The 12,353-nt window shown below is 38.9% G+C and overlaps 1 pseudogene; it reads left to right on the top strand.

Moving 5' to 3' along the window:
* Positions 1–56: 56 nt before the first annotated feature.
* Positions 57–12,353, top strand: part of LOC142175917 (tubulin beta-1 chain-like) — a 31,325-nt pseudogene continuing 19,028 nt past the window's right edge.

The raw sequence follows: 12,353 nt of genomic DNA, 5'->3' as shown, positions 1-12,353 counted from the left end.
TCCGACTAACGGACATCACAGGCATCCGGGTTAAGGAGGAAAATGCCATGGCCACAATGACAGGTGCCGAGCGCAATGCTCGATATGACAACTTTATGGCACATCTATATGGGATGATGGATTTACAGTTCAGGATTGGGGGAAGGCCGGCCACTAATGAGGAGAGGGCCATCTTGGAGGAGCGTTTCCCGCTCAATCCTCATGCACAACAGCTAGTTAGTCTTGGCGATGGTCAGTGACTCCCAGATGATGAGGATGTCAACACGCCAGTATGTTCTGAGGCCGAGCCAGAGCAGTCCGAGGATGATGATGATTATGATACTGAGGAGGGAGCAGCGGATGACGAGTGGACAGCTGCAAATGAGGCTTTCGAGGATGAGTGCGATTTCGATGATTGATCAGGGAGTTTTTCCTACCCCCTTACCTGTTTTTTGTTTATTTTTGGAACACTTACATGCATTGGGGACAATGCATGAACTAAGTGTGGGGTAGGAAATATTCTCTGTCATTTGTAAATATTAGATAAACTAATTACTTTGTGTGTTTAATTTTTTTATTTATTTTACTTTTTTGTTTCGTAATTCCCATTTTTTTTAAAAACAAAAAAATTGACTAGACTTTTCCCGACGATGGAATTCTTAGGCAGTTTTCTTGAGGGAGTTAAGTCTAACAAATATATATATATATATATATATATATATATATATATATATATATATATATATATATATATATATATATATATTGGTCTTTTCTATTAATTTAGATAGTAATAATCCTCGTAGTGTTTCTTTGTGCCGCGGTTCTTTTCCACGGGATGTAGTTGAACTGGGTAGTAGTTTTTGTTTTGTCTTTAGATTAGAATAGGATTTATGGAATAAAAGAATGAAAAAATGAGAATTGTTAGGCACCTTTGACTAGTTTGATAGTAGCATATTTAGACTCTAGCATGTGTAGTGCCTTCTCTATGGTTTGAAAATGTTATGATGCCTTGTTGAGTAATAACATGTTTATTGACGCCTATATCTCATTTTCTTGGTTTGTGTCACTTTGTGCTTGATGCTTAATTTTGTGTGGCTCTGTGAATACTTGCAATTGTTTGAGAATAGGAATGGAATCGTCCTTGGTGAATCATGTGCCATGTGTGGTGAGAAATTGTATAGTCTTTGTCATTGCATTAGAGTCTAGAACATGCCCGGCATGTGAGTTGAAGCGAAATTTTAGGTTTTGCTCGGTTTGAAAAATGATTTTAGGCTTTCTCTGATCTCTTTGAACTTAATGCCTACCACAAATAAAATTTATCCCTAGTCAACCCTTTTGAGCTTATAGATTTTTCTTTGTCAATCACATTATAAGTCTATACCCATTTGTTCTTAATTATAATTATTTTGATCCTTGTACCTCATAAAGCACTTTAATTGTGACGTGAGCGCTAGAAGAAGTAAGGACTAAGTGTGGGGTGGCTTTTGAGTGGAACCAATGAAAGAAAGAAAGGTGCACTTATTTTGTAAATTAATACACCACTAGAGGAAACTTAAAAAAATAGTAATCTTGTTCTTGCTAGTGGGTATGAATTAAAGTAGTGCTTAAAGAAAGAGGAAATACTTTGGGGATGATATTGTTTTTGAAAATGCAGATGGGTTGGAAAAATAATGCGCTTCAAGTTAATTATGTGATGTTTTAAAGTGTTTAGAAGGGTTAGTCACTATTCCTAAATTTATCCTACCTGTCCTTAAGCCAACATTACAACCATAAAAAATCCTAAGTGATTTTAGACCGAGCGAGCCTATATTAGTAGAGATTTACATAATGGGCAAGCCTATGGTACTTTGTGCATGCATGTGACTTCTTTGTGAGAGTGAGGGATTTCTTTAATATATGAGAATCCTTAAAATATATTTGAGTATTTGATTCAAATGTGTGGATTCAACCTACTCTCTTGTTCTTGTTGTGAGGGCACATGATTTCGCAAGGGATAGGTGACGTTATTAGATTTCTCTATGATGTTAAATGTTCAAGCCATGAATACATTGTGATATTGAGTTGGTTTGTGAGGTTAGGATTGTTATAAACATGTTGTCTTTTTGTTGAATAAAGATTTTAAGTATGACATAATGTAAAGGGAAGTTTGAAGGCATATGCTAAAGTTTAATTGTTGCTATCAACCATTGTCATAGGTATGGAGTGCTTCAGATGTTCTAAAAGAGAATAAAAGTGCTCTAGGAATTTGTGGTTGACTCGAGGACGAGCAACGTTTAAGTGTGGGGTGGTGATGTTAGGCCAAAATATTATACTATTAGCACATTACCCACCCTATATTTTGTTGGTTTAGTGAGTTATTGTGCGACATTTGAGCTAAATTGTGTTGTTTTATGTGTAGGAACATCGGAAGAAATCATTGAATGAAAGTTGCACAAAAGAGGTAAAAATGCAAGTAAAGAGCGCAAAAACATCAAGTACCCAAACCGTGCTACAGATCAGGCTTTGCAAGGTCTATAGCCAGGTTGACCGTGCTATAGACCAGGTTTCGCAAGGTCTATAGCCATGTTGACCGCGCTATAGAGCACGCTTCGCGAGGTCTATAGTCATGTTGGCCGCAATATAGACCAGGCTTCGCGAGGTCTATATCCAGGTTGACCGCGCTATAGACCAGGCTTTGCGAGGTTTATAGCCAGATTGACCGTGCTACAAACCAGGCTTCGCGAGGTCTATAGTACGGTAATTAAAAGTCGCGAATTAAAAGATCCCAACCCAGATTTGAACTGAGGGATCTCGGCCTTACATATAAATACTCCCCAAATGAGTTATTCTAGGGTTGTACATGATTTTGGAGAAGAAAAATGCTGCCAAGCACTGTGGAGCAAGAATCAAACGAGTTTTTCCTTCCTTTGTCTCTTTACTTTGTAGTTTAATGTCTTTGAACATTATGATAATTGTTGTTGTATTTATGAGTAGCTAAACTCTCTTATCTGAGGTTTGATGGAACCTATTGGAGGATGATTTTCTACTACATTTAATATAGATTTGCCTTTGATTTGTCTCTACTTGTTCAATTACATTTTCATTATTGTTAATTGAAGAGCTCTCAATTAACTGTGCCTATTTAGTGTGTATATTGCTCGAGAGAGAGTACACATTTAGGTAGTTGTTAAATAACACCACTCCTAACGTAGTTGAGAGATCAATACGGAGGGTCTAAAGGCGGGATTAGAGATAACAAAGCCTTGGTGCGATCGTAGCGAGCGATAAATTAGTGCCAGCTAGCATAGTTCGAGAGAATACGTCTAGTAAATTGTGGTAGTTACTCGAGAGAAAGCTACGACAATCAAAGTACTCACGATTGGTAGAGAATATTTAGGCAAATTTATAGAAAACATAGTAGGAAAGATTCTGACAATAGAAAAAATCATAACCTTAGACTCTTCCAAATTTTGTCTTCAATATTTGCTTTGTTAGTTATAAATTACTGCATTTTTAATTACTTTGATCTTAGTTAGTAAACTCTCAAATTGTTATATAATATTTCTGAAGGTTGATTACTTGAATTCGTGCAAAATTATTAGTTGTAATTAGCACGTTATTTCCCTGTGGGATTCGACTCCGGACTTGTAAACCGGATTATATTTGCAACGACTGCTTAGTCCTTTTTATAAGGCATAGTTGGGCATGATCAACTATCAAAGATCGATATGGAGTTTTGTGAAAGAAAAACCAGTAAAGCAGATAGCTTAACGGACACAAAATTTGTGAGAAAGAAGTTTAGAACAGCAGAATAAGTCGAGAAGATGTTGTAGTAAGAGCAGAAAACAAAGGAGAAAAAGCTACATTAAAGGAGAGAAGAGGAATATGATCGAGTATGAAATAAGAATACATCTTACTAATCATAGTGTATTTAATTTGAGAACCTAAATCTGAAGTCCTTAGGCAATGAGCGGAGCATCTGAAGATACTTATATAAATCAATTTGGAAACACTTAATTAGTAGTAATGTTCAACTTTATCTCATTTGGTGCTTATATCATGTGTGATATTGTATGCAGGGTTTCAGGTGTGCCATTAACTGGGAGGAGGGAATGGGAACCCGTTTGATTTCAAAGATAAAGAGGATAGAATGATGCTCACTTTCTCTGTTTTCCCATCTTCAAAAGTTTCAGACACTGTTGTTGCGCCTTACAACACCATACTCATGTCTGTTCATCAGCTTGTAGAGAATGCAGATAAGTGCAAGGTTCTCGACAATGAGACATTGTATGACATTTGTTTCTGTACCCTCAAGCTGACCACTAATATAGCTCTCTTGATGAAAATATGCTGTTAGAATGCAGAATTTTGGTATCTTTCAAAAAAGAAAAATTGAACAATATTATGTTTAGTTAATTTATACATCTATAAAGATCCTCTCTAACTAGAAATATGATCATTTGTGAGAGGGAAAGCAAGTATGCAAATATCACCTATTACCTCTTACCTCCCCTCCCAACCCAATTCGCATTTACCGGTCCATATTAAGTGACTTTTTTGCCTTTGGTACACCCCTTAAGAAAGTACTATCTCCTAGAGAAAAATGGTATATTGACTAAATTACCCTTAATTAAATTTTGCATATTGTTACTTTGACACATTGGGATATATAAATGTATAACACTACTAGAAATATGCTAAAAACCGACCAAAAGAACTGACCAAAGTTGGTCGGTTATGGCCAATTACCGACCAAAACACGACCATTAGGGTGTGGAAGGTGTTTTGATGGTCGGAATGGCTTACCGACCAAAGTTGGTAAGAAATTACCTTGGTCGGTAGCTTAAAACGACAATCTGACAATTTTAAGTACTTACTGACCAACTTTGGTCGGAAACATATTTATTAATTTAATTTTACCGACCAAAGTTGGTCGGTTTAACTAAATTATATTTTTTTATTAATTATAAAAATTTAAAAAAAACGACCAACTTTGGTCGGTAATTTAAAATATATATTAAACATTACCGACCAACTATGGTCGGTAACCTCAACAGTGCAGGCAAAATACCGACCAAAGTTGGTCGGTAATGTTGAATTCTAGGAATTCAATGTTCATTAACCGACCAACTTTGGTCAGTATTTTGGAATAAATTTTTTTTTATTAAAAACCGACCAACTTTGGTCGGTTTTTCTGGGTTTAATTTTGGCATAAAATGCATGTTTTGGCAGCTACACCACCTGCCAGCATACCAATACACCTAATAATAACTGAATTATTACAATAACAACAACAACAACAACAACAACAACAACAACAACAACAACAACAACAACAACAACAACAACAACAACAACAACAACAACAACAACAACAACAACAACAACAACAACAACAACAACAACAACAACAACAACAACAACAACACAACAATAACAACAACAATACAACAACCAAAATATTCAATAAATACTTTAAAACTAACAAATTAAAGTTCAATTGAACATAAATATCCAAAACCAAGTTAAAACTAATTACAACTAGTTCAAAACTGGTTCTATTTGTCTAGTTCAAAGTATATAAAAGTCAAGGGGTGTTTTCTACAACATCATCATCACCGTCTGATGAACTTTCATTTACAAGACGATATAGAGAATGGTCTTGTGGAGGACGGGAAGAACGATCATGGGAAGGACGGGAGGAACAATCACGAGCAGGAAGGGAGGAATGATCACGTGGAGGTCAACCCTCTGGAGATGACTCACGAGACTGGGACCACAGAAAAGCTCCACTAGATAGGAGAGTTCTGATTTGAGCTTGCATGCCAAGGAATTGAGCATCTCTAAGCCTTTCTCTTTCCTTGGCCGCTTCTAGCTCGGATGTGAGCTTTGTCACTGTCTCCCGCATAGCGGAGAGTCTCTCCCTATTAAGTTGCTTGTCTTGCAAGGAAGTCCCAATTCCTTGCATTTCACACTTATAGAGATGGAATTTTTTAGTAGGAAGCTCGTATACCTTCCCCCATTTTGGACCGCCAACAGACTCCAACCATATTCTTTCAGCATCCTCATCCGAAGGTTGGGTTGGCTCACCCGATTCACCAGCTGGATGACTACGGATGAATTCCTCCACGTTACTTTGATAGCGACCCTATATTATTTTAAATTAAATCAGTATTTCAAATTTTTATAAAAGTAAATTATAATACTTAAAGAAAATTGAAAGCTTACATATGCAGTCTTGATCCCCCTCTTTCTTCTTCTTCACAATATGCGTCTCCTTGAATAGCTCATCATGGCTCATTGGACGCCCATACTTCTTTTCCTGAAAACAAATTAATTTAGTTAATAAACATAATAGATATACTTAGAAAAGTAAAATAATTTAAGCAATTACGTACCAATCTTCTTTTTATTGTCCCTAGGCTGATCGCACCTCCAGTGTGCAAGGAGCCTCCATTCTCGGATGCACGAGCTTTCTTTCCTTTTTCGCTCCTCTCTAAGAACTCTGCGGTAAGCCATTGCTTTTGCAAATCATTCCACAAATTCTCAAGTAACCAGCCAGGCCTCTTGTTCTTCTTTCTAGCATCCGAGAAAGCATCCGCCAATCTCTTGTGAGCTTTATGATAAAAATTTGTAGCCACTTTCGCGCTATAGCGGTCTTCCCATACACACTTGCTCTGTATTTCAAAAGTTAAATATTAGATGGAAACATTATAAATATAAATTATTAAACTGTTTAAAAGAACATTTATACCTTAAATTGATTAAAACTTTGCTCCTTCAACGAGAATGGGCAATCAGTCCAAGTCGCATAAGGGCGATCATAAAGCTTTCTGATGGCATTGGTGATTATCTTCATAGTCTTATTATCCAGCCTGAACCTACAATTTCACAATAAAAATACATTAATATCTTAGTAAAAATGTTACAAATCAATAGACACAAAAATAAAAAATAACACTTACCCATCACCCTCAGGGACTATGATGATCCGGCCATATCGATCATAATGTAATACCTCGTCATCAATATCTGAAGCATGTGTATCAGAGGCATGTGTAGACGGTGTAGGCGGGTCATAGCTACTGCCACGCAGGCGAATACCTGCAATAGATGGAGTCGATGATGAAGATGATTGCGATCCCTGTGACTGCGACATAGCTGGATGCGACCCAAGTGCTTGTGATACTGATGGCTGTGACCCGAGTGGCTGTGACATGGATGGATGTGATCCATGTGGCTGTGATATGTAGGGATGTGATCCACGTGGATGTGATATAGATGGCTGTGATGCATATGGTTGTGACGCAGCTGGACTGTATGTCAGACGTATAGTCTTATGGCCCTGTGATGGAAGACCTGGTGTCTGAATAAAGGTGTACGGCTTGTGGTGCTATGGCAGATCAATATAGCCGTGTGGTGGAGGATAAGACATAGGAATCTCTAAAAAGGGTGGACAAGAGGGACTATTATTTTCTACCCTCCTCTTTCCCTTCCTACCATTTTCTTGACCCCGAGAACTAGTAGGGTCATTGTTACTTTGACCCTTGCCTGCCATCTACATAATATAATACATATTTAGATTGAAACATATAAGAAACTAGCTATAAAACGAGAGTGCTTTAAAAACCAACTTTTTAATCCTCATCGACGTATTGTTCCTCGTCCGAGAATTCTTCGTCCTCCCTTGTTTGAGCTTCATCAGTTGATTCTTCATCCTCATTTTCTATAATTGTTACTTCATTTATATCAACTTCTTCCAATATGCATTCAGGATGTTCCAAATCATTTTCTAACTGATCGTCCATTATTTGGTAAATACTGGAGATATCATTTTGATATGCAACATCTAACACATTCTCGACTTCCACCCTACCTACAGGCTTAGTTTTTATTACAACCCAATAATCGGACTTATTCCGCCGCAATGGATAAGGAGCATAATACACTTTCCTAACGTTATGTGCAATTATGAAAGAATCATAGCGATCATACTCCCTCGTATGATTAACCTCAATTATGTTGTATTGGTGGTGTACTCTTATACCTCTTGTTGGATTTGGGTCAAACCACTTGCATCTAAAAAGTATCAATTTCTTATATGGCTAACCTGTATATTCTAGTTGTAATATTTCTTTGACCACACCATAATAATCAATATCTCCAACTTGGTTGCCATCACCGCCTTGAACCCACACCCCGTTGTTGTTGCTATTTTTATTTTTAGAGTAATCCTCTGTATGAAACTTATAACCATTCACTATGCAGTTAGACATTGTTGTGAACTGAAGCCCAGGTCCCCAAGATATATCTTTCAAAAATTGATTTACTCCATTATTTGGATTATTTACCTATAGTGTTAAAAAAATTCATAAGAAAGACTGAGGTATGACGCACAAGTAAAATTATGACTGAGTACAAGACAACAATTAGCAAATAATTCAACAAGTACGCGACCTCTGTGGGTCCCAACAGTACTATCACATAGCCTAAGCATGATTTTTAACATGATTTACAGTCAAATTTCTTCAACACAAAGAGAGCTTATAGCTAACAACAGGTTATTCAACTTTACAATTTCACGGGACGGACCAAGTCACAATCCCTTCGGTGCACGCCCACACGCCCGTCACCTAGCATGTGTGTCACCTCCAAGATAATCACATGACATAAAATCTGGGGTTTCATACCCTCAGGACCAGATTTATTACTGTTACTTACCTCAACCCGTGTAATTATTTATTCCACTATGCCCTTGCCACGAGAATTGGTCTCTGAAAACCTCGTATCTAGCCACAATTAATTCAAATTAGCCAATACAAATTATTGTAATTAATTCTATAAGGAAATACTAATTTTCCCAATAAAATTCGAAATTAACTCAAAAATCGCCCGTAGGGCCTACGTCTCGAAACCCGACAAAAATTACAGAATATGAACAACCATCCAACCACGAGTCCAACCAAATAAATTTCACCGAAATCTGACACGAACTCGACCCTCAAATCTTCAATTAAAGTCTATGAAGATTTCTACCATTTTCAACCCAATCCTTATCTATTTGAACTTAACAATCTTTCCACAACCTTATTGGTATGTATACATGATACTATACACCCAAGAATCATACTATTAATCACCCATCTTTACTCCAAACCCGAAATTGAAGAATTAGGGAAAGAAATTCTTACCTCTTTGCAGCCCTAGCAAGATCCTTGTGAAATCTTCAAACCTTGAACAAGAATTGATGGATAAATGACTAAGTCTTTACTTTCTCTCTCTAAAATGCTCTCACCTCTCTTTAAAATATCAGATTTTGGCTCAAAAATGAGCTTCAAGGGCTATAAATCGAAGTTGGGTCGGGTCAAAAATTAGAAAGAATGGAAGCTCCGACACAATTATGCGGTCGCATATGCGATCGCATAACAGGTATGCGGTCCGCATACCGGCCGCATAATTTGGCCTCCAAAGCTGGGCGTTACTGACCTGTTCTGCGGTCATTATGTAGTCTGCATACTTGTTCTGCGGTTGCATAATGCATCGCAAAACAGGTCTGCGGTCGCATAGTGCGCCGCAGATTTTCCTCAAATCTTGCCCTCCTCCTGTTCCACTTTGCGACCATTATGCGGTCCGCAGAGTGATTCTGCGACCGCATAGTGGTCGCAGAAATGACCATTTTTCGATAAAATTTTCCTTTACACTTCGGTACTAATTGATCTACCTCGGCACCACCAAAACTTAATTTCCTTAGCAAAATTTATAACTGTAATTCACAATTTGAGCAGTAAATGGGGGAACGGGATTGCAAAAGTCAAAACGACCGGTCGGGTCGTTACATTCTCCCCCTCTTAAACAAACGTTCATCCTCGAACGGGCTTAGAATCATACATGGAGTCTCAAATAGATGTGGATATTTGCTCTGCATCTCTTGCTCAATCTCCCAAGTAGCTTCTCCGACTGGTTGGCCTTTCCACTGCATCTTCACCGAAGCTATGTTCTTTGATCTCAACTTTCGAACCTGCCGATCTAAAATAGTTACCGGCTCCACATCATAAGTCAAATTACCGTCCAGCTGCACTGTACTGAAATCCAGTATGAGACGGATCCCCGACATACTTTCGGAGCATGGATACGTGGAACACTGGATGAACACCTGATAGACTAGGTGGCAAGGCAAGTTCATAAGCCACTTCTCCAATTTTCTTAAGTATCTCAAAAGGCCCAATATACCGAGGGCTCAACTTACCCTTCTTCCTGAACCTCAACACACCCTTCACGGGTGAAATCTTAAGCAGAACCTTCTCTACAACCATGTGAACAACATCACGAACCTTCCTGCCGGCATAACTCTTTAGTCTAGACTGTGCCGTGCGAAGCCGTTCCTGAATTACTTTAACCTTCTCTAAAGCATCCTGAACCAAGTCAGTACCCAATAGTCTAACCTCACCCGGCTCAAACCAACCCACCGGAGACCAACATCGTCTCCCATATAAAGCTTCATACGGAGCCATCTTAATGCTTGACTGGTAGCTATTATTGTAAGAAAACTCCGCGAGTGGCAGAAATTGATCCCAAGAACCCCCAAAATCAATGACACAAGTGCGTAGCATATACTCCAATATCTGAATAGTGTGCTCGGACTGTCCGTCCGTCTGAGGGTGAAATGCTGTACTTAACTGAATCTTTGTGTCCAATCCTCGCTGCACTACCCTCCAAAACTGTGAGGTAAACTGCATACCCCGATCTGAAATAATGGACACTGGCACGCCGTGTAGGCGAACAATCTTGCGAATATAAATCCCAGCCAACCGCTCCGAAGAATAATTAGTACCAACTGGAATAAAATACGCAGATTTGTTTAGCCGATCTACAATCACCCAGACATCATCAAACTTTCTCAAGGTCCGTGGGAGCCCAACTACGAAGTCCATGGTAATACGCTCCCATTTCCACTCCGAAATTTCAAGTCTCTGTAGCAATCCGTCCGGTCTCTGATGCTCGTACTTTACTTGTTGACAATTAAAACACCGAGATACAAACCCAACTATATCTTTCTTCATCCGCCTCCACCAATAGTGCTGTCTCAAATCCTGATACATCTTCGCGGTGCCTGGATGAATAGAGTACCGCCAACTGTGAGCTTCCTGGAGAATCAGCTCACGCAAACCATCTACATTAGGCACACATAGCCTGCCCTGCATCCGTAATACACCGTCATCTCCAATAGTGACTTCCTTGGCATCACCGTGATGAACAGTGTCCTTAAGGACAAGCAGATGTGGAACATCATACTGGCGCTCTCTAATGCGATCATATAAAAAAGACTGAGAAACTATACAGGCCAAAACTCGATTCGGCTCGGAAACATACAATCTAACAAACTGATTAGCCAAGGCCTGAACATCCAAGGCTAAAGGCCTCTTTACTACCAGTAAGTATGTTAAACTGCCCAAACTCTCCGCCTTATGACTCAAGGCATCGACCACCACATTGGCCTTTTCGGGATGATAGAGAATGGTGATATCATAATCCTTTAGCAACTCCAACCACCTTCGCTACCACAAGTTAAAATCCTTCTGTTTAAACAAATGTTGTAGACTCCGATGATCGGTATACACCTCACACTGGACACCGTACAAGTAATGCCGCCAAATTTTCAAGGCATGAACAATAGCTGCTAACTCAAGATCGTGGATTGGATAATTCTTCTCATGTACCTTTAGTTGTCTGGATGCATAGGCAATCACCCTACCGTCTTGCATCAGCACTGCGCCGAGACCAATACGCGACGCGTCACAATACATAGTATAAGACTCCGAACCTCTAGGCAACACCAATACTGGAGCTGTAGTCAAAGCTGTCTTGAGCTTCTGAAAGCTCTTTTCACATTCATCCGACCACCTGAATTGAATACCTTTCTGGGTCAATTTAGTCATAGGCAATGCAATAGACGAGAATCCTTCCACGAAGCGACGATAATAATCGGCGAAGCCGAGAAAACTTCGAATCTCAGTAACTGAAGAGGGCCTGGGCCAATTCTGAACTGCCTCTATTTTCTTCGGATCCACCTTAATTCCTTCACTGGACACTATATGTCCCAAGAATGCCACCGAACTAAGCCAGAACTCGCACTTAGAGAATTTAGCATAAAGTCTCTCCTCTCTCAGCCTTTGTAATACAATACCTAAGTGTCGTGCATGCTCCTCCTAGTTACGTGAGTACACCAGAATGTCATCAATAAATACCATGACAAATAAATCAAGATATGGCTAGAATACACTATTCATCAGATGCATAAATGTTGTTGGGGCATTGGTTAGCCCAAAAGATATCACAAGAAATTCATAGTGACCATAACAAGTTCTGAATGCCGTCTTCAGAATATCCGAGTC

This window comes from Nicotiana tabacum, chromosome 22 (genome assembly GCF_000715075.1).
Source record: "Nicotiana tabacum cultivar K326 chromosome 22, ASM71507v2, whole genome shotgun sequence".
Taxonomy (NCBI): Eukaryota; Viridiplantae; Streptophyta; class Magnoliopsida; order Solanales; family Solanaceae; genus Nicotiana; species Nicotiana tabacum.
The sequence above is the reverse complement of the archived record's forward strand: the minus strand, read 5'-3'. Positions and strand labels throughout refer to the sequence as shown.